This window comes from Ictidomys tridecemlineatus, chromosome 2, assembly GCF_052094955.1.
Source record: "Ictidomys tridecemlineatus isolate mIctTri1 chromosome 2, mIctTri1.hap1, whole genome shotgun sequence".
In the NCBI taxonomy this organism is placed as follows: domain Eukaryota; kingdom Metazoa; phylum Chordata; class Mammalia; order Rodentia; family Sciuridae; genus Ictidomys; species Ictidomys tridecemlineatus.
In genome coordinates, this window is record NC_135478.1 from 34,724,997 (window position 1) to 34,747,268 (window position 22,272).

The following is a 22,272-nucleotide window of genomic DNA, read 5'->3' on the forward strand; positions in this document are numbered from 1 at the left end:
TGCTAGGCAAGCACTCTACCACTGAGCTACATCTCCAGCCTGACATTTTACAAAGGTTGGTAAAAGCCTTTTTCTAGAGATGAGAGTCATTTGTAACACATGAATGAATCCAGAGGGCTTTTCCTAAACAGATGCTGTGAATGAAAATGTCCTGTTGTAAGCAATCAATGGTGAGAACCCGGGACTTTTAAGGCGATGGTGAGTTCACCAGTAATGCTATGGGCTTTCCCATATTAGTACAATGGAGTATCAGGCTGTTTATGTGTTCCACTGTTTATTTCACTGACTAATATGCCAGGCGTTGTGTTATATGCTATGGAAAGTGCATGGTATAATCCCTCATTCTGACAAGTTCCACCTAATAGAGAATAAACCAACGATTAGAATATAATAAAGTGGTTCCCGATGTGGTTTCACATTAGAACTACCTGGGGAGCTTTTAAACCATCTATTGCCCAAGTTGTATCCTAGACCTCTTGTCTGGGAATGGGAGTCTGTTCTTAAAAAATTCATTACCACAACAGAATGAACTGGACATAATTTTCCTATGTTCATACATGCACAACCAAAAAAAAAATGGGAAGCTATACTTCATGGATGTATGATATGCCAAAGTACATCTACTGTCATGTATAACTGAAAATAACAAATAAAAAAAATTAAAAATTGAATGACTCAGACTAGGGGTACTCAAAAACTTGAAAAAAAAATTCACTCTCACGTGAATCCAAATTGAGAGTTGGCAATCACTGATATAAGAATAGGGAACTACAGGCCTATTCAGCTCAGGAGAAATCAAGGGAGGCTTCCAAGAGCAGGTGATGGGGCCATGCTCTGAAAGATGAGTTGGTTCTTCCTATTGTGTTTTGTAATTTAAATCCTACAAATGCCATTAAAGAATCCAATGCAAAAACAAAGAAACAAACAAAAAAATCTTACATATAATGAGTGACAGTGATCTTCAAAAAAGTTTTCCCACTGATGGTAAAGAATTAAATATTTAGCTATACAGATTCAGATACGATCCTCAGAATTGGCAGTCTACGGTCCTTTATTTCTTCCATGTGTCACATAACTATGAAAATAACACAAGGCCAAAAAGAGAAAAGAAAAAAAAATTCAGTGGTGTAGTCAGATCACTAATGCTGGCCTCCGGATAACATGCCAAGACAAGTTCTATAATTACAACCAGGATATGGCAGCAAGATAAAAGATTTGTACTTCAATGCAATCTCTTGCCTCTTTAGTAATGTAGCAAAAACATACTCTGATCAAGTTTATTAGAAATCCTCTTCCCTGCTTTCTCCTCCTCCCTGAATAAAGACGGTGGGAAACAAAGTGGGGGGCCAGCCAGTGGCTCCCCTTTCTCTGGGCATTTTTGGTACTTAAGGTAGATACAGAGAGCTCTGCCATTGATCTGTTCACTGTCATCCTGCTTAAATCAATAATCTATTAGTCCCTTTAAATTAGAGTTAGATTCATCAAATGCCCTTGAGAGGCCTCAAACATTCTGTTCCTTATTCCAGGCAAGCACAATCAGTCTATGGAATGATAAAATTTTTGCTCAAAAACTCTGCCGGCTCAGCAGACAATGTGTTCTGTATTAGCTCATTCAGCGATCTCAGGCAGGCCAAAAAGGCAGTTTTGAGACTTCCCAGGGGGAAAAGAGCCTTGTGTCATTCAATAAAACAACTGCACTCCCGCCATCCTGATGTGATTTCAGTTTGGGGAAAGCAGTCTTTGAGGAATAATTCGGATCTGCTTTTCGCCTCCTGTTTTTATTTATTTCCTTGCTTACTTATTGACTTATTCAGTTCTGTTTGGCAACTGCTTCCCCCAATAAGCAGAGGTTCCAACGTGGTACTCAAATGGCTAACCAGATGGGCGGCCTTGCTTGGTCAGGGCATGGCCAAGACAGTGGTACTTCTGTACCTCGGGTGAGCTGGACGCTTGGCTCTGTGGGTCGCTGCCCAGAGCAGCGACAGCAGCAGAGATGCTGAGAGGGCATCTCTGTGCTGCATGCCTGGGAATCGTGAGCCTTCAGGAAATCCACAGCAAACAAACCTACACCTGCAAAAGCTCCTGGCCCACATTTAAACCTCTCAGCCCCACAACACAGATGACAGTCACTGAAGAATTCACAGCTAGAGTCACCTTCCTTAGTCATGGACCCTGTTTGCCTTTAAATCAAAGTTCCTCAAAGTATGGTCCAGACCTTTACGGGTAGAGAGACAGACACAGGGTTTAAAGTGATTTTCAGGCCATCCACGATGGAGGACCATGACATACTTTCTCCCCCTCCCCCATCCCTCATGGATTGATTGAATTCAACAAAAATGGGTTTCTAGAAGAAAAGCAATGAGGAAAAAAAAAACAAGATGTCTAAAGCACAAACTCCACCTTTGGTTTTAAAATTATATTTGACAGACCTAGAATTCCTCTATCAAATTGCTATAAAAGTTTCAAAACACTTGCTCTCAATTTCTGCATTTCTCCTGCTGGGAACCGGCAACAGGCAGCTCAGACGCCACAGTCCATGGACCCAATTTTGAAAAGCACTGCTCTAAAGGGACTTCGCACTCAGAGGTTGTTTGCAGACAAAACAAAAACAAAGCTCAACAAAACCCCGCACCGTATTGGAACTGTACAAAAGCAGAATCCCCAGTGTTCCCACTGACGCAGCTTTCTCAAACACTGCCCCAACTCTGGGGGTGATTCACTGCCTAAATAAAAGCATAAGAATAATGACACTGCTGTCAGTGAGGAGGCCCGGGCACCTAAGAACTCAACTCACCTGAGAAAACACAGTATAAATGTCCTTGTTGTTACAACACACCTGAGTGTCATTTAAACACAGAGAAAGTCTCCAACAATAGTTCCCTTCACGATTCCTTACATGCTTGGCATTTTTCTAAAGGGTAGATTAAGCAGCAGATAACATTTTTTTTTTTTAAAGAGGGCTCAGTATACTTTTCTTTCTTAGTGAGACTTAATTTACGGCTGGCTAACCCCTGTTGACAGATAGCAGGATTTTATGTTGGGCCTGATTAGAGAGAGGCAGGCAGGCAGGCAGGCAGGCAGGCATCGGGCATTATGAAAGTCCTGCCTTTTTTTTTTTTTTTTTTTTTACTAGAACCTTCTATGATGAAGACAGTATTTTCATGCACTCTCTGGGCAGCTGAGTCTTAAAAGGAAAAAGAGAGTTGTAAAGCAAAAGGCATTTCCTGCATGGCCCCAGGGGAATTTTGAGCCCAGAGGATCCAGGGTCCCGGAGGCAGCAGTCATTTCAGCTAATTAAGGGAGAAGAGCAAAGTGTTGCACTGGATCGAAACTGTTCAGTTGGGCTTCGTTTTTGTTGGCACCGAGGAGAACCGATCTGGACACCCCCCCACCCCCACCCCCACCCCCTTCCCATTTTCTGTTGGATTCGCTGCAGGATCGCAAAGCCCACGGCTCACATACATTAGGGAGAGAGTCAAAGGAAACGCCAAAGTTCAACTAAAGTACAAGTAATTAGAACCAGATTCTCCGCGGCCGCTCGTGGGTGCGCATGCGCGTGTGAGCGCGTGTAGACGTTTTATTAAAATGTCATTTACAGGCCTCCGAAGGTTCGAGGGGAGGAGTGGGGGCGAGTGGCGGGGGGGGGGGGAGAGCCGTATACTGTCGCTCATTTCATTTTCATGTCACCTCTCCTTGAGGGGTTCTGCTTTTAATCATCTTTCAGGAGAAGCGGTTTGTTTCCACACGCACATTGGGTTTTGCAAATCTGTGAACCGCATTCTGAAAGTGAGGTAATTGTCCAACAAGAAAAGCCCTGCTTTGAAACTGTCTTGCCTCACTCTTGTGGGCTGGCTTTGTTATTATTAAGCAGCTCCAAGATTAGTCCCGGGTTTGGGGCAGGCGAGGGAGGGAGGGAGGGAGGGAGGGGGGCGGGAGCGAAGGAAAACTCGGTGGCGGCCCTTGGCAGTCTTGACTCAGTAACCTGCCCGTGACCCTGAAGAAGTGTGTGTTTGCCCGGGTCACTGTGGATCCTGGCCGAGGGCCGGAGCTGGGTTATGAGAATCCCTGCTATTCTGACCACACATGTAACAGGTGCTGGACACAGGCAGGGGACAAAAGGAGGGGTTGGGGGGAAGACTTTGATTTTTTTTTTTTTTTTTTTTGCATCTTTAAAGAAAGACTGGCTTTTCAAAGTGTGAAGCTGGACTGACAGCAGCATCATCATCATCGTCTGGGAAATTGTTACAATGCAGAATCTCAGCTTCACCCCAGAATTAGCAATCAGAATAGGCATTTTAGCAAAATCCCCTGGTAATTCCTATACACATTAAGGTTTGAGACGCTAACATTAATGGGGAAAAAAGGGGGGGTAAGGTTTCATTGTCCTACCTGCCTCTAATCTCAAATAGTTGGCTGAGTCAGTTTGGCGTGGGAACTCCATCCAGCTTCCCTTTTGCACAGGTCTGTACTAAGTACTCCACCTTGTTAAGTGCTTAATACATTAAGATCTTCAGGCAGTGTTTATCCTCACCATAAACTAAAAGTCTTCCTTCTCTTCCCACGGAATTTTAGTAGCAGCTGTTAGTTGGCAGTGGGTTCAAAGTTGCACAGGAAAAGCCTGAACTAATAGTAACTCCTATTTATTGAGCACTTACTATACGTTATGGGTCTTGCTAAGTGCTTAATGCATATTAACTCATTTGCTCCTCCACAAATCCCGGAGAGAAGAGAGAGCAGGAGCTCTTCACCTTACCATAAGGAGATTTAAAAACACAACGATGCTTTTAGCTATTCCAATTGGCTGAAATATGCATTGCTATAATTTCATTAAAACCCACAGCTTTCTAACTTTTCATTTTCTATCTTCTTTGTTTGTTTAGGCTAGAAATGTCTGCTTGGGCCTCAAACTGGAGAACTGCAGAACTATGTAAACTCTCTTTATTTTAATTCATGGTTTTGATTTTCCAAAGCCTGATATGGGAATAAGTGAAAAAACAGTCTGGACCTCAGGAAGAAGGCTCAAGACCCACTCCTCACTCTGGTTTGTGGCCATACTTGTCTGGGCTCACGGCCTGCAGGGGCAGTGATTTCTGGAACCGACCTTTACCATAGGAAGTGCTATCCTATTTTCACAAGTGACCAGGACACATTCAATACGTACATTATGTTTCCTAATATGTATTTTTGCTTCAAGGAACATGTTCGAAAATTACCTAATAGGGTGTTTTGTGTGATGCTTCAAGTCACTGTTTTTTTAGAACATAATAAGATGGCTTATGACAGGGTTCAAATAAATTCTGCCTTAAAATCACTTAACAGGCCGACACATTTAACTGCTTATTAATGATCTGAACTGGGAGGCATCAGAAAGGGAACTGCATTAAGGGAACAAATGCTCGAACAGGTCTCAGGAGTCATGTGTAGATGAAGCTAATTGCATAGCAATATTAAGGTCCCCCTGAAGAGTTTATCTCAACACCAAATGATTCAGTTCCATATTCCGCTTCTAATCAGGATTCCCATAATTTTTAAAGAGCAATTATCATAGTAATAAATGACATTCTTTTTATCTGTTCAGATTTCCTGCATGCAAAATAGGTTAAAATGGGAGCATTAAAATCGATATCACTTCACATTTTTTTTTTTTGCTTATGTATTGTAAACGCATTTGAAAACCACGTTAAGTATTAACTTCATAGAAAAGTAGTGGGGAGATATCTTTTGGAATATTTAAGGAAAACAATAATAGAACTATGCTTTGTCACATGCCTTACCCCATGTGCTCTGACTTCCCAGCAAGTCCAAGTACAATTGATTACACTAGAATTTAGCCAAACCCTTCTTTCTCAAAAACAAATGCTCTGTTTGCTTAGCTACCAGTTTGCTACAACATAGTTTTTCTGTTCTGTTTTGACTTGTGTTTTGCAGGTATACACAATTTAACAGCCTAAAATAACTATGAAGCCAGTTTACTCTTTTTGGGTGGACAGTTTCCTTGGTTTCTAAAAGGAAAGAGAACACCATGAGCCAGCGAAAAACTTTTGTGACAAAGGTGATGGGAAGTTCATGAGCTTTGCTACCAGGTGAACTTGGACTTGATTCCTCTTCTGCCACTTGGGAATGTAATGGCCATCAAGTTTTCTTTAGTGTCTCCTCCCTGAAAATTCAGAAAAATCCTAAAATTCTTGTTGGTAAAGGTAGATAATGTTTGCGATTTGCTTGGTATACAGCATGTGCTCAACAAATGACAACTAACCACCTTTTCACATATACCCCCAAAACATTTCTCCTCTATCGACCTTAATCTAGGACAGGGTTTCTTATCTAGGGCAAGCACTGATTTTGACCAGCACTGATTTTGCCCCTTAGGTATACACTGTAACATCTGGAGACACTTTTGGCTATTGCCTTTGGGGGCTGCTACTAGTATCTATGAGGTAGAGCCAGGGAGGCTACAAAACATTTTACAATGCACAGTACAGGCAGGCCCCTTCCCCCCCCCCCCAAAAAAAAGAGAATCATCTGGTTCAAATTATAAACAGGGCTCAAGTTGAAAATCCCTGATCCAGGGTGAGTACAACTCATGGGGAGTCTCTGTGACTACGGAGTATGGACAGCAAAGAAAATAATTTCCTATCCTTCATGAGAAGTACAAACTGCAGACTCCTTAGAGGGCAGAAGGCAAAAGCTCAGTTCCTAATTCTGCCTCTTAGCAGCTGTCAATCAATCTTCCTGATCCTCAGGGTCCTAATCTAAGGGATGGATGATATGTATGTGTATAACATGGCAGGAGTTATACTTTGTAAACTTAAAAAAAAGTGTGAAAACACAAAAATATTGCCAACACTTTATTATTACAGTATTGGGGGGAAAGTGGGTAAGTCCACACCTTAATGATAAAATGAATATTGTCACTGCCGGAAATGACAGCATTACTGCAACAACAAGAAGAAACATTTTGGTAAGCTCTGTGGGCTAATCATCCCCATTCTGCTCTAAGCACTTTAGGTATATGAATTCATTGGACTCCCACAGTGGCCCTATAAGCTAGCTAGTTCTAGTGTTTCTTTTTTTACAAGCAAGAAACTAGAGGCACAGGAAGGCTAGATAACGTGCTCAAGGTCATGCAGTTGGCAAGTGATGGGCATGAACTTGAACTTAACTAGTCTTCAGATCAAGAGAATGGGTCTGATCCAGGGGCTGAGAGGGGAAAACGGTGGCATCCTCTTTTCTGACTGCCCGGAACTTGCAGAAGCAGCTTTTTACAAGCAGCAACTTTCAGCAGCAGAACTTAGCCCTGCCTAAGGACTAAAAGTAAAACCAAAGAATTAGAAGGAAAAGAAGCTAAGGAGATAGAAAGAATGTCCTTTTCTACTTTCCAGTCAGGGCTATAAAGCAGGAAAGTCCCCCAGAAGCAAACACAGGAATTAGAAGGCACCCTGCAGGCCCACCAGCTCCTCCCACATCTTTCCCATCAAGTAATCAACCCCCAGGGGTCAGAACAGCAGCCTCAGACCAGGTGCCAAAGGACTTTGGCACTGGTCCAAGGGTGTGTGACTGAGCCCTATCAGGGGAAATCAGCAGGCCCAGCCCAGGGCTTGAGGGCTCTGCAGGGAGGGGAAAGGGAGAACTGAGGCCACCACCACTGGCTGGTTTTCCCTAGCTCACCTGAAGGCCACACACTCCCTTAACCAAAGCTTATTTGGCACAAGTATGAAAGTAAGATCCAGAATTCTGGAGTTGTGCTCTTCTGTCGCTGTCTACAAAGCTAGAATGTCCCAAGTGTGGAACTGAATTGTTTTCTTCCCAGGAGGACTGGGGTGGGTGGGGCGAGTGCCAGTGCATCCTTACCCTCCTTTCTAGTTGATTCATAAGATGAAATTTTCATTACTGTCAGAGGTCCACATAATGCATCAGTTCGAAAAGACTGATATTCCATTTAAAAAGAGCCTCGACTATCTAATACAGAATTACTCAGATTACCGAAGGACAATGCTATGTCCTGGTCAATTTGCTAGGATGATATTAAATTTTTTTTTCCCCTGGGTCATGACAGCGATTTCTTGCTATAAGAAAGTTGAAAGTTTCAAAGCACTTTAGTTTTGTCTCTTTAAAAATGTTCCAAGGAAAACTTGAAAAAAAAATGACAGTGTGTCCCTCAAGTGGATCATTGTGAGGATTGAATGATTCCATGCTGTAAAGTGGCTGTCACCAGTGCCCACCATTTAATAGTGCTCCACCGCAGTCACTTTCAATACTGTATCCAGCATGTGCTAAGGAATCTCGGTGCCAATCACCTTCCCGTGTATCTCTTGGGCATCAGTCTCACATCTTGAGTTACTGGCCTTCACTTCCCTTTTCCCTCTCAAAACAGTCTTCTCTCCTCTGGGACCCAAGAGATTCTCTAGAAGCTAAAGTGAGTAAAACAAATGGTGACCGTTTTTCCTGCTCACACCCTCCCTCATCGGTGCCTTCCTTCCCAGACCTACAGGCATCAATCCAAAGTACTGCCACTGCCCTCTCCTCATGGGTTTCCCTGGCATGTCCCCAATCCGGGCTGCCCAGCACCCTCCCAACGGCTTCTTTACACACTCCTTTCCACTGTGGCCTCTCCTTTGAGAGCTTTCGACAGCTGCTCAGACCCGAAGTCTGAGCTGCAGTGCTGGGCTCACGTGTTGCAGAGGGGAGGGGATCAGGGGAGGAGGTGGGAGGGGTGGAGAGGAGGTGGGAGGGAGTGGAGAGGAGGTGGGAGGGAGTGGAGAGGAGGTGGGAGGGAGTGGAGAGGAGGTGGGAGGGAGTGGAGAGGAGGTGGGAGGGGTGGAGAGGAGGTGGGAGGGGTGGAGAGGAGGTGGGAGGGGTGGAGAGGAGGTGGGAGGGGTGGAGAGGGCAGGGAAGTGAGCCGTCAATCAGGCCAGAGGCCAGAGATGGTGATGCAGGCCGAGGTCCTTGGAAGCACCGGGCTCTTCCCTGCCCGCCAAACAGACATCAAATGTGTCCCAAACTAGAGAAAGGATTTGATTTTGATTTGCTAGGCTTCCCGGATGGTCAACATCGCAGATGCACAAGTAGGCTTCAACTTTTTTTTTTTTTAATCACCTGGGGCGATCGACAACTGAGCTCCATCCCCAGCCCTTTTTAATTGTGAGACGGGGTCTTGCAAGATTGCTGAGGATCTCTCTCAATTGCAGAGACTGGTGTCAAACTTGCGATCCTCCTGCCTCATCAGCCTCCCCAGTCGTTGGGATTACAGATGTGCACCATCACACCAGGTAACTTTCAATCCTCAGTGCTTGAAAAAGGTGCCCCAAACCTAGCAGGAGCTCCCTAAATCCTCCTCTGTGCTATCAAATGAATGGTAAAAGCTCCAACAGAGCAGATTCCACATCTCACAAGAGGCAGAGGGAGGGCCTGAGGCACTCCCACAATGGGCTCACCTGCACCTTCAGGGCAAAAGTGTGAAGAACAGCAGGCATTATTATCATGATCAGTTTGTTTTATTTCCCATATTCACAAGAGGGGAAAATGAAGCTTATTTATTTTATTTATTCTTTACAGACATATATTTTTAGTTCTCTTGGGTTCATACATAGAAGTGAAATTGATAGGTCATGCAATAGAAACTGAAGTTAAGAGAAATTAAATGACTTGGTCAAAGGCACACAGTTTAGGAAATGGTGTGATCCACAATTAGCCTGAACTGACATAAACGGGATCAGTATAAAAGAGAAATGAGGAACTCAGTTCTATTCCTAAGAGCCCTGTGAACTTTTTGTTTGTTTGTTTGTTTGTTTGTTTCAGGCAGCGTCAGCCAACTTGTATGGAACAAAGGGTCAGACAGTAACTGTGTCAGGCTTTGTGACAGCCCCTGAGCTATAGCTGTAAATGCATAAGTGGGGCATGATCCAAGAAAACTTTATAAACACTGGCCAGAAATGGGTCAATTTGCTGACTTCTGCTTTAAAAGAAATTTAAAACTATTTCTTCTTAGAGTAACTACACATGTTACTATAAAATTCATGCCTTTCCCCATTTTCAGGGTAAAGACAGAGCATGATAGCCATGTGTCACAGAGATTTGGGCAATATTTTAAAAATTCAAACACTACAGTGTGCTGTAAGGGACTGCACATTTCCTTCAAAACCAACCTCATGTATACATTTTTATTAGGTAGGTAGGTCAATATGTCCACCATAAATACACTTTAAAATTCCTTCCTACATATTCTGTCTATTGGGATTATTTATCATGCCTTGTTCTCTGGCCGAGAGCCAGGCAGAATATGGGAGTTTTAATACCTTTAATCCATTACATGGACTTTTTAGAGCTCTATAAGACAAAATAAAATGCACTCTCATGGTCACATATGCAATAAACCTGATATGTCACTTAATATTTCATATCCTGATTTATATTTCAGTTGTGACTATTTCCAGCTTTCAGTGTGCACAATGGCACCACAACAGCTGTCTTTCTGCTCCAAATTTTTGTTTGTTTATTCAGAGAACTTCCGACAATTTATAAATAATAAATCTCACTGTGGACTTTAAGGGGTGATTAATATTGCTTCTCAATAGCCTGATGTTTAAAAATAACTGTCCACAGCTGGGTATACTACCCGGTGTATGCTCATATGGCAAATTGGTCATATTTATTTTTATTGGGTCATGTCACCTTGTTTTTATGTGTTTTTATTTATTTTTATCACCTTGTTTTGAAAAAGAGGCATGCATTATTGCTACAGCTAGTTAGTGTCGTGACACTGGTCTCCAAAGCAGGCCTCCTCAATGAACCACACCTCCCAGCATGCAGGAGTCTATTTTTCCCTCAGATTGTTTATAAGAGGCACACATCCTCCCAAACACACATATGAATGCCACCTGCCTGTCACCTGCACACCCGTTTTTATTGTGAGAGGCAGATGTTCACTTATAAAGCTCTTGAATTTTCATCTGTTCCTCTAGGGGACAAATTGAACTCTCATCACACTGGACATTGCAATTCAAAATAATAGCAAAAGACCTGCAGGTAATGGGCCATAATGCTCACTTGATGCCCACTAAAAGAGGGTTTAGATCACTTGCTCTCTGTTACCTTTCGTGAAACATCTGTTTCAGATGAGCCAGTTAAAAGTGCATACATCTGTAAATAATAAGCCTGTGTGTGCACATAATTTAATGAATTAGGACATAAAAAGGAATTGAACAGTAGGGGCACAGCAATTAGAGTAACTGCCCATTTTGTTAAAAATGTATTGTTTTCAGCTTTCACTTGGGAACTCTTATTACCGTGGGTTCTGAGGCTTCCAACCTTCCCAACCCCGCCCCTCCCCCTTGAAAAGAAAATAGGAATTTACTTTATACAGTTGATGCAAAGAAGGACCCCGACATTATAGAGAGCAGAGAGAGGAACATTCATCTTCTTTTCTCCTATTTGGAAGGGTTGAGCTACTGGAACCTCTTGGAACTTAGTAATTGTACTGCCTACCTCTTTTGGGCTGCTAATGAGGACATAGATTATTTTAAATACTTGGTACTGTAACAGGCACTCAATAAGTATTGTAATGATGGTGACTGTTTCATTGAAATAAAAATCAATCCCAGCAGGACACGGTGGCATATGCCTGTAATCCTAGCAACTCTGGAGGCTGAGGCAGGAGGATCACAAGTTCAAAGCCAGCCTCAGTAAAAACGAGGTGCTAAGCAACTCAATGAGACCCTGTCTCTGAATAAAATACAAAATAGGGCTGGGGATGTGGCTCTGTGGTGGACTGCCCCTGAGTTCAATCCCAGGTTACCCCCCAACACCTCCAAATCAATCACAACCTGATACCATTACAGGGAGGAAGTATCCCTTGGTTCAGAAGTTCCTCTTGGTGGTTTAAGTTTTATTTCATTTACATTCTTCCCACCATTTCTAGGGATGGACAAAAAGGGAGGAAGGGAAGCCTGATAATGTCCTGGTCTACAGAACTATCAGAAAAACTATTTCCATGACACCAGTGAGCCTGCCAGAAACCCAAGGAAAATATTTTCACATTTTCAGGGGGTGAGTTTCCTAGAAAACACATTTATAAGGACTGTCCATAACAGCCAACTTGAACCTTCCAAGTTTCTTGGCAGCCTCCTTGAGATTACTTATGGTGTTTTGAGTAACCCCCAAATATATAATCAAACAAAAGCAGAGACCACTTGAGATGTTCTGAATTTCAAGTCCACTTCCACTGAACTACACTCGGCATAATTTCTGAGTACTTAGTATGTGTCAGGCAGTGGTTTACAAAGCCAGGCACAAAGATGTGAGCAGAAGGCGCCCTCCCCCCCAGCAGAGTGTGCATGGAACTTTCTAGAAGGCAAACTGAGGCTTCCATAGAGTATGGCCTGTTCATCTCCCTCCTCCCTGAAGTTTGTTGAGCTGTTCAGGTTAATCTGAATGTACCTGTATCCATTTGAAAACCAAGCGTGTGTAAAGCTAAGGGATGCAAGTTATCTGCCACCATATTCCTGCTGCAAAAATTTTATTGGTACTTGGGAATTGTCATCTGCAAAATGGGGGTAATTGTAGTGCCTGCTTCTTTGGGCTGCTGTGAGGACATGGATTATTTAAACACTTAGCACATAACAGGCACTCAATAAGTATTGTGATGATGGTGATGGTTTCATTGTAATTAAAATCAATCACAGCAGGACATGGTGACATAGACTTGTAATCCTAGCTGGAATAAAATTTAAGTCTAGCCCAATGAGATTCTGTAAAAATCTTAGTTTTGCTTTGCAAAACAAATGTGAGCAAAAATAAGTGCGAAAGACTTGCCAGGCCCCAGGAAAAATTGTTCCACCCAGAAGAAAGAGCAGTTAAACAATGAGTGAAATCACCACCCTACAGTATTCTGTTTACATTCTCCTGCCGTCTATTTACCATCTACATAAAGACATAATTAGAGCTTGCTAATAGCAATAGAAGAGGAGAGAACAGGCTAAAGGGAAAGGGAATGAAACAGAATGAACAAATAATAGAAAGAATAACAGCTGGAGTAGATAGAGCTGTGTTGTCCGACACAGTAACTAAGGACCACATGTGGTTATTGAAAGTTAAATTAATCACCATGAACTAAAATTAAAAATTCACTCCTCAAATATAGCAGCTACATCTCAAGGGCTCAGCAGCTACATGTGACTAGTGATTACCACATTTGAAATGCAGAATTACAGACTATCTCCATCACTGCAGACAGCCTTGCTGGCCAGAGGTCAAGGGAAGGGTGCACTGAACATCCTCTGGACAGCCATAGTTTACTGAATATTGACCATGGACCAAGAACCATACCAACCCCAGAGAAGCAGGTAACACACACAACCTGACCTCAGACACTTTCCAGTTTACTGAAGGAACTCAGTCAACAAAACAAAAACAACAAAATACACACGTCAAAGGAAAAATGGGTAAGAAATGCAGAAAACAGCACACATAGGCTGTTTTGTAATGGTAAATATGGTGTTGAGTATCCAGTTGTTACAAGTAAATGAGGTCCATTTTTTTTCACATCTAAAAAGCTTTTCCACAATATAATATTGGGGAAATAGTCTATTTACTGAGTATAATGTGTCAAATACACTCTCGTAGTCAAGGCTTTTGATGAAGATGCAGATTGTAAGGATTATGGAACCATTTTGCAGAGGATGCTCCACAGCAGAGGCAGCAGGTAAAGTCTCTGCATCCGTCCCACAATGCACTCCACCCTCAAGTGGGCACCTTGCAGGTTTAGACCTACTTCCATCTAGAAGCTACTATGTCACTTCCTGCCAATCATTCTACTTCATCTGTCTCAATTTCCTCAACATAGATACTTCCAACAACAATTGATTTCTTGACCTGGTGCATAAAAATTCCAAACACTAACAATATATTTAAAGTCACTAAAAAAAAAAAAAAAAAAGTATTTGCTGAAAGACCAGTACTAATCATTATGATGCCTATAAGTTTCACTTAAGAGTATTGGCGAGGCTAGGTATGGGATCCTGCCAACACAATAGAGATTTAAAATAGGTGGCAAATATAGAAATATCCATTCAATTCCACTCTGAGAAAGTTCTCTTCCTTTTTTTTTTTTTTTTAGTTTTTTTGTTTACACAGTATCAGTGCTGATCTAAATGCACCATCTTGCATGAACACCAGTACCCGCATTTAGATGAGCTACACTAACATGAAAAGCCTCCTTCTCATCTCTCATCTTCCTGAGAATCCTCAGTAAGTACTCCACTAATCCTGCCCCCAGCCCTGTGAGCTGCAGCGGTAGCCAGGTCAGCACAGACCTCAACAACAAACAGGATGTAAAAACCAAAGGACAAAAGTGTAAAATCCTTTGGACAGAGTTTCCTCCCCAATTTAAGGCTGTGGTTTATATTAGAAAAAAAAAATAATGTAATCAGAGGAAATTATGTGAGCTACAGTTCTTTACCTCTCTAGTCCACCTTTTCCCTCAAATCAAAACACTCTCTGGTCCTTTCCTGGCATAATTAGAATTTTTTTTTTTTTTTGTACAGGGGAATGAACTCGGGGACACTTAACCACTGAGGCACATCCCCAGTCCTTTTTTTTTTTTTTTCATATTTTATTTAAAGACAGGGTCTTACTAAATTGCTTAGGGCCTTGCTAGATTTCTCAGGCTGGCTTCGAACACATGATCCTCCTGCCTCTTCGTCCTCAGTTCTGGGATTACAGGTGTGCGCCACATGGCTATAATTAGGAATTCTTCACTGGCAGAGATGACAATCAAACTGCAGACTCCCAGGACCCTCCGTGGAAGGTGAAGAAAAGACTACCTGGGATTGGAAGCCCGGCTCTAGGACTTATTATCTGTGTGACATCAGTCATGTTCCTTATCTTCTCTGAGCCTCAATTTCCTCATCTATAAAATGAGAATATAATAACTGTCTCATAGGGTGGTGGGGAATTACCTGATAATGTGTACACACTCCCGAGGGCAGAATTTTGTTAAATATTTAACCAGTCAAAACCCAAGCTGACTGAAAACCCACCATCCTGGTAGCCTCTCTCTGGAGATGAGATTTTTCTTCTCAGTATAGGGCACTCATGCTGTGATTGTTAGGGTAGACTAAAGGATCGCTGGACTTTCTTTGCCACTCCACCCCTCCCCCTGCTGAGAGGCAGATTTATTGAATCTGGGCTGGTCCTGTGACTGATTAACCAGAATACAGTGAAAGAGACTCTGTCCATTTTGGACCTTGAAGAGCACTGAGAAATTCCATTTCCTCCTCCTTGGAGGGCTCCTCTTAGGCCACCCCTCTCAAAATATGGCTGCCGTGCTGTGAGCAGCAGAAACCACATGCTGACACTCCAGGCGACAGCCCAGCCGAGGGCCCTGCCAGCAGCCAACATCAACACCAGGCCAGCCCTGTGAGGGAGCCTTCTGGGACCGCAGCCCATTTAACCCTGCAAGACGTGGCCCCATGAAGATCTGCCAGGCTGAGCCCAGTCAATCAACAGGATAAGGAGACAATAAATGGTGAGGCCACTAAGTTTGGGGATGGTTTGTTACACAGCCATAAATCGCAGAAGCAATCCCAAAGAAAAAGATTGTAAAAATCGAATCAAATCAACTCCCAAAGAATATCATTATTTAACAAATGCTTCAGAAATATGCATGGGAACATTTTCAAAAAGCAAGTTCTGAAGGCATGCATTCATTTCACTGCTCAAGATAGGTTTAAAACTCCTTTATGGGCCCTGCATGGTGGTGTACACCTAAAATTCCAGCTACCTGGGAGGCTGAGGCAAGGGGATCAAACGTTCGAGGCCACAACTCAGTGAGAACCTGTCTCAAAACAAAAATTAAAAAGGGCTAGGCTAGAGTACCCTGGGGTTCAATCTCCAGTGCCACAAAAGCAAACAAACACAATCCTCTTCCTGAAATCCTGTTAGAGATTACCTCTGAGTCCAACACACAGAAAAAAAAACCTCACTTTGTGACACAAATGGGTACCCCACTTGACCACACTGCCTTATGAACCAGCTGTGGTTCCCAATGGGTCCTTGTTTTCACCATCAATCTCAGGTCCAAAGTCCTGAGGAGATGTTTGTGTTATCAGGGGGGTTGTGTCACCATGACCTGTGTACACTAGTCTCTCCCATTACATTGTGATTTGTCCTCATAGGTCACATCAAGGAGCCTGGCACACGGCAGATACCCGAGAGAGTCCCACGTTGGACTGAACACCGTTAGGTCTAATCCATCAAAGAGCAATAAAAATGAAGTGTGCCACCAGCAGTGTCTCTGGACTAAGTATACTGTGACAACATTGAAGGTGACCAGGCTCACTGGTAAAAGTCAGTCATTTGTAGAAAGTTGGGGCAGTGGGTAGTTAGGAAATGGATACCCCAGAATCAGGACCAACAAGAAGGACTGTCCCTAGGGCATTGAGCTTCAGGTGGAGGAACCACTTCACTGAGGAAAGGTGACACATAATTTAGAGAGAACTAAAAAAGATTCTGGCTGCTATGAGCAAAGGTGCATAATCCACCTTTGGTGTCATGCCAAAATCAGAGCAGAAAAAAATCTACCAACATCTGTATGTTTTCAAGATGAGAACAGAAAGCCAATCCACACGATCTCTAATCCTTCAAAGGAGACATTATTATTATTCCCATTCCATACCTGTAGAAATGCATCCTGTGCCAAGTCAGGCTATTTCCATCATCTCAGACCGTCAGGCAGTGAGGAGGAAGCAGGGGTGGAGAGGTGCAGGGGAGGGTCGCGAGTGTGAGAAGGAGTGGGAGAAGTGGTAACACTATTAGCCCGTGACGACTTTTCACAGCCTCTGCTGAGTGCAAGACAATTAATATCTCCTCTCTAGAATGCTGTCAATGCCCAGGTGCTAGGGTATTTGTAACTTCTGCCCACTAGGAGCCCAGCATGGGTTACTGGAGTCTTTGACCCAGTAGCAGAGAGATGCCCATTCATCCTCCAACTTTCCTCGAAGATCCAAACCTGTTCATCCTATCTCGAGTTCCTATTGTTTCCTCTGATAAGCAGGGCCCCGGTGAACAATTAGAGCTTTCAATAAATAATCTCTAAGCACATTCATGTGATTGACTGTTATTTGATACAGCAGTTAGTTTCAATGGGGCAGTTAATATTGATCACATAAAGTACTCCAGACAAACATGAAACAGTTCCAGAACTCCATGGATTATTACCCTTTATCTGCCAGTCATCTGGGTTACTTGTAATGGTCATGGAATTTAAAATCAATAATAACAATTAGTGTTCTGTACACCAAAACGGATGAATCATGTGAAATGGGTTTTCATATAAAAATCAAAGGGGAAGCAGGCCTGTAACACGGCAAAGACTCTCTGAATTTCCAGTGCACATTGGCAAAGGCACATTCGTGCCAGCTTCCCGGAGCAGGCAGCTAGAGAGCAGGCAAGGTGTTCGGGAGAACATGTGGCTGTTGGAGACACACGAGAACCCCCCGATGGTATTAATCCAAAAAGATGAAGCGTAAAAGATAAATGTGATCACAAAGAATGCTAACCAATGTAGTAGAATTAATGCAACTGTCAATTTACCTCCTCAGAGATGCACATCTACTACCTTTCTCAGCTTTCCATTTGTAGGCATTAATTGTGAAATTTTTTTTTTTTTTGTAGTAAAATGGCAACAACAGATTTTTAGCTCACGGTACCACGACTGTAATGTCTAGATAATTAAAATGCAAAGCAACAGAGAAATGTTTCATCGTTAAACTGTAACCAGCGCACTCTGTGAAATCGTCCATTCCAAAGACTTGTTTTTCATCAATTATTTGTTATTTATCTGATGTAAATATAAGAAGGACTAATTAAAATGTATGTCTTTTTATACAGCTTCTTGTCATTAAAGCCAATGAAAGCATTCTGAGGGCCATAATGAAATAATTATGTTTGCCTTTAAGAATTCTCTTCAATAACACATGGTAGTACTGAGCTAAATTAAAACATCAGGAACTAAATTTCGCTGCCTCCATTTCCATTTTAGTTAATTATACCCCCAAGCTTTCCAATAGACCAGACCCTACAAAAAAATCTTTTGAAGCTGAGACGGCCTTCAGACCATCAGCCTTTTTTTTTTTTTTTAGCAATTATGGACTTTGATGATATGACAAAGGTACTGTAGCTGTTGAAAGCCATAATATTTTTGAGAAGGATTTATTACATGATGTCTTCATTTGCTCTGGAAATTGGAGAAAAAATTGGGATAAATAGGATACAAATCTTTTTCTCACCGTTAATTGATGCTCTCATCTAATTTGGTCGTGAGTTGCAGTCTTTTAAATTCAGCTTTTTTTTTTTTTCGTCTGATCTGATAAAATTTTAATCTGTGGCAAATCAGTCATTGATCAATAACAACAACAACAAAACATCTCACTAAATCTGGGTCAAATGAGAAGAATTGCTTGTTCCATATGAAAATTAAAATATATATATATGGGACTATCTTTAAGATAGTAGTGAACTTAAAAAAAGAATCTGTGAATTTAAAAAATTAAGATAGGACTCTTTCATTTGAAGTCCTCTTTCTCCAAACCTCAAATCAGAGATGCTTCAGAAAACAGAACAAACAAACAAACAAACAAAAAAACACCCTGAGTTAGAAAAGACGAAGAAAACAGGAGAAGTGCTGTGATTTCAGGGCTGGTGTAAATGAAATGGCTTTAGCAATGCTGTCATATGATGCGGATGGGGGTGGGAACTTTGTACTTACTAAAGTAAATAGGAGTCCCAGGGATTAACTCTGACAATGTGAATTCCCTCACATTTTGTTCTATATGGAGGGCTGGCAAGGTTTGTGAGTGGATACTATCTGGTGATGGGTGGATAGACTTGTCTTAGACAACAGCAGGAAATTGTTGACAGCTGGGGACAAATGCCTCCTACATGACAAGGTAAAATTACAGCTGCGATCTCAGAATTGGCATTTATTAAAAATCACACAAGTCCTTTTTACATTGCATTTAGAGAACTCTGCATCTGGGAATCCGGGGCAGGATCACCCACCAATGCCCTGTTAAAATCTGCCACCTTCCTCCTATTTCTGAGCTGGTACACTCCATCAGATATTCTGAGAGGCCTGGGCCTCTTGGAATCAATGTGCCCTGACTAGAGGAAATGCTCAGCCAGGCTGGGTCGCCTCCCTGACGTCAGTTCCTGTTATCCTCGCCTTATCTTGCAGGGGGCCAAGAGTCTTATCTTACTGAATGGCCCCCTTTAGCTCCCTACCCTGCAAGGCCAGAGAAAAAGCAAGTAAGTCAGCAGTTTCAGTGCCTGTTTGAATTCCCTTGTACGAAGTTCTAAAAGCCCAAGACAAATAAAAGAGCTGGGAGACTTACTCTCTAAGGCTTCCTAGTACAAAGAACTTTTCCAACTTTATTTTTTTTCATTCATTTGAAAGGGTTGGGGGGTGGGATGGGAGAGGATGGGAATCCTGCTTCTCAATGATAAAGCAAGGAAGCCAGGGAAGAAAAGAGAAGAATTCAAACAACACATTGACTGATGAGGTGGTGTTATTAGATCTTACAGATAAAGCAGGTTATCACATTGCCTATTTAACAAGAGGTACTTAGGCCAAGCCACTTACAGACAGGATACTGATAAATCTGAAACCTGAGTTGACTCTGCCCTCCTTCCTCTAGCACCTCTAAATTGAACTTTTTAAGAAGCTGGCAAAGATTTGTTCATAACAATTCAACTTATTTCCCACTCCCCCATCCCAACACACACATACACACACACACACACACACACACACAGAGCTCAGAGGTGCAGGAGTGAGAGGCACAGTCCAATCCATTTTGCAGGGGATGCCTTCTATTTACAGATCCACAGTTTACTACAAAAGGAATTCATGTTCAGAAGAATGACCCAGAAACACAAGGCGATCTTCAGTCATAATGGAAAAATTAAGCTGTGAGCGCTCCAGTTATATTGACCATAGAATCCAAACAAAGACTTTCTGTGCCACTCCTGGGTTCAAGGGGCAGACTAGGAGATGTCGTAATAGTGAAATATCTGGCATATTTCAATGATTTATGTGGGAACTGTGGCAGCATATGTGAAAGTAGGTTATTCTAGAAAATCAGAGATACATGATTGCGATAACCACCCAGTCATTTGAAAGGCAAGATTCTACATTAATATCTTTGGAAAGGTTTTTAGCCAAGGTTTTTTTTTCTGATTAACCTTCATCAAAAACTCCCATTTCTGAAATAATTTATTTAATTGATAGTTAACTGGATTTATATTAGAACATTTAAAGTATAAAAATGTCATTTAAAAATTAATTTATTGGCACATACACATAACTCAAACGCCATAGAAGATTTTTAAAAAGAGCTTCTAAAATGAACACTGTGCTTATTGTTAAATTCCTGTGCAACTTGAAAAGAGCTTTCTACTTTGTATGTTGGTTTTTACATCTCTGTCTTCCTCCCACACGATAATCTTCTAATTGAAGAATTTGCAGCTTTTTAAAGTTTTAAAAATTATAAATTTCTTGAGAGAAGAATTTATAATCTTTCTCACTTATTGTATATTTACCCTCTGGGAAAGAGTTTAGCAATGTTTGTGGAATGTGTACAGGGATTTAACATATGAGGAAGGTAAGTTATATGTGTCTGATAATCTACAGGAACTTTCTTTAATTCTTAGGCTTAAAGAAATTATAAACAAACAAACAAAACCTCCCTGACAATATTGACTGGTTATACATGGTCAGAACCAGACTTCTAGAAAAGAGAATGAAACTTTTGATTCATGTCCATCATCCCACGAGAAAATCAACATTCTAGCCATTTATCTTTTAAAGAGACAAAAAAGTAAAGATCAGATTCAATGCAAGGGCTTTCCATTCTGGCTGGCAAATCAAATTCTAACTAGAGCTTCCTGATCAATTCCATAGCTTGAGTTTAAACAAACAGATGTCTATCTCACCCACTGTTTCTTAGTCTTTAGAATCCACCTTTTTCTGGTGGTAAAACTTCAACTCATGCTTTTTTTTTTTTTCCTTATAAGTTACATATCAATACTTCCCTCCTAAACATACCAATTTATCTGCCTATTGACAACATTTTAATATTTCTTTTCTTCTACAGCAAAGAAAAACTTAGTGAATCTCCTGCTTATTTTTTAAAAAATGACCTTATCCTGTGCTCTTTTGGAGACTTAAGCAAAAGTCCCTGTTCTTCTCTTCTTTCTCATGGTATTAGTTACCACAGTCATGTGGCAGAGAAGCAGAAAATTATGTCCTACTTTAGAAAAACAATTGGGCCTTTTCACTGAAATATTTATTCAAAACCCCATTCAATTCATACTGTGGCTGTCAGTCTTTATTTAGTCTCTCTTTCACAGGGTATCTTTGATTTTGCCACTTTGACCCCAATTTATATCTCACTAGGAGAGGATTTAGATACTGTTTAATACTTAAAATTTAGGTCCCAAGACTTGGAGAAGAGGGCTTTTCTTGTTCCTTAATCACCCATTCACTGTTTGTTTTAAAAATAATTTCGTCTCATTAATGGGTGAAATCCTATTTCAAAAAGAAAAAAAATTTTTTTTTTTTTGCCCTTTCTCCTTTTGATGTATGGAGTAGGGAGAAGACAGGGAAAGGGGCCAAGAAGTTGTCACACTCACAATTTCACCAAAAGCAACTATATTTAGAACAAAAAGTATTAAGATTTATCCTTATGCCCCCTGAGCAATTGATGCTGCAAACATCTGGAGCAACCTTAAACCCAGATAATCCAGAAGGCATCTGAGAAGAAACCTAGCGACTCACATACCTGCCAGGGCAGTGTTCATTCCTATTATCTATACCACATTCCCTTAGTAGCCCCCTAATCCTAACTTTGCATGTTTATAACAAGCAATTTGAAGGCCTTAGGACAGACAGCCGGCAGCTCGGTTGGCATGTCATTCTCTTCCTTTAAAGTTAAAAAGAAAAAAAAAAAAGAAGAAGAAAAGGAATACTCTAGCATCTTTCAAAGTGAACTTGTGGTGTAATCTATGTTCAAAGGTTTGATTCTATTTCCTACACACACACACACACACACACACACACCATAAAAATCTAAGTAGGATCTCAAAGTAGAAAGCAGTTTGGGTTGGAATTTCGTTCTATTTTTCTCCTCCTTTGCCCACTGTTTCCTCTGTGTTAAGAGCACAAACAGATCTGCTTCTCATCAAAACAGCCATTAAGTACAATGGAAAAGGCTGTGG

At 41.6% G+C, this 22,272-nt stretch overlaps 1 protein-coding gene and 1 long non-coding RNA gene across 2 annotated transcripts in view; one reads left to right on the forward strand and one right to left on the reverse strand.

Annotated features, from left to right (window-relative positions):
* Rarb (retinoic acid receptor beta) overlaps positions 1 to 22,272 on the reverse strand; it is a 707,451-nt gene that overhangs the window by 138,590 nt on the left and 546,589 nt on the right.
* On the forward strand, positions 14,612 to 16,282 carry LOC144375056 (uncharacterized). The gene is made up of 2 exons (XR_013434409.1): positions 14,612 to 15,523; positions 16,173 to 16,282. It is a non-coding gene; the product is annotated as an uncharacterized LOC144375056 (long non-coding RNA).